Source organism: Rutidosis leptorrhynchoides, chromosome 1 (assembly GCF_046630445.1).
Source record: "Rutidosis leptorrhynchoides isolate AG116_Rl617_1_P2 chromosome 1, CSIRO_AGI_Rlap_v1, whole genome shotgun sequence".
Lineage (NCBI taxonomy): Eukaryota > Viridiplantae > Streptophyta > Magnoliopsida > Asterales > Asteraceae > Rutidosis > Rutidosis leptorrhynchoides.
The window spans coordinates 111,211,564-111,212,723 of record NC_092333.1 but is presented as its reverse complement, the minus strand read 5'-3'; the positions used below and the strand labels follow the sequence as shown (position 1 = coordinate 111,212,723).

Below are 1,160 nucleotides of genomic sequence, written 5' to 3'. Positions count from 1 at the left end.
GGATATTCAGTAAATGCACTGAGTAAAACGTTCACCACCTTTCATACATTCACCTCCTGTAACTCGATCAAGACATCTAGCCAATATTGTCGCCGTTAATTTTTCTTTAGAATCATCATCTAGTCAACCAAGTACTCCGATTCAAATTTCTGATAATCCATTTTTTGAACCCGACCTCACAATTGAGAATCCTGAGGATATTCAGGGACAATTCAGAGATCCTGAACCACTAATCATTCCTCCTGAACCACAAATCACTCAACCAGAGATTGTCGAGGAAGAAACCATTAAGTCAGAATCCTCTAGTGATTCAGATTCAACAATTTCAATCATGAAAAATCTAGAACCTCTAAGTATGGAACACCGAATGAGTGCTAAACGTACTGGCCAAGGTCACGCAATTACTCAACCAGACATTAATGCACCAGATTATGAAATCAAAGGACAAATCCTACACATGGTAACAAATCAATGCGAATTTAGTGGTGCGCCGAAGGAAGATCCAAACGAACATCTTCGTACCTTTAATAGAATTTGTACTCTATTCAAAATCAGAGAAGTTGAGGATGAACAGATATATCTCATGTTATTTCCCTGGACTTTAAAGGGAGAAGCCAAAGATTGGTTAGAACCGTTACCTGAAGGGGCGATTGATACATGGGATGTTTTAGTTGAAAATTTTCTTAAACAATTCTTTCCGGCATCTAAAGTCGTGAGACTTCAAGGAGAAATTGTTACGTTCACACAAAAGCCAAATGAAACTTTATATGAGGCATGGACAAGATTTGGGAAGTTTTTAAGAGGATGCCCTCAACATGGTTTAGACACTTATCAAATAGTACAAATATTCTACCAAGGATGCGACATTACTACACGAAAAGACATCGACATAGCAGCTGGTGGTTCCATTATGAAGAAAACCGCAACTGAAGCTTATAAAATTATTGATAACACTGCTTCCCACTCACATGAGTGGCATCAAGAAAAATACATCATTAGATCATCTAAAGCGGCTAGAGCAGATTCTAGCCATGACTTTGATTCCATTTCTGCAAAGTTAGATGCTTTCGAGAGACGAATGGAAAAGATAACTAAGGATATTCACACAATACGAATTAGTTGTGAGCAGTTATGGAGGACCACATTTGACAAAAGATTGT

At 37.9% G+C, this 1,160-nt stretch overlaps 1 non-coding gene across 1 annotated transcript; it reads right to left on the bottom strand.

The window, feature by feature from the left end:
- Positions 1 to 715: 715 nt before the first annotated feature.
- On the bottom strand, positions 716 to 822 carry LOC139886743 (small nucleolar RNA R71). Its single transcript, XR_011772611.1, has one exon. It is a non-coding gene; the product is annotated as a small nucleolar RNA R71 (small nucleolar RNA).
- Between the last annotated feature and the right edge of the window lie 338 nt (positions 823 to 1,160).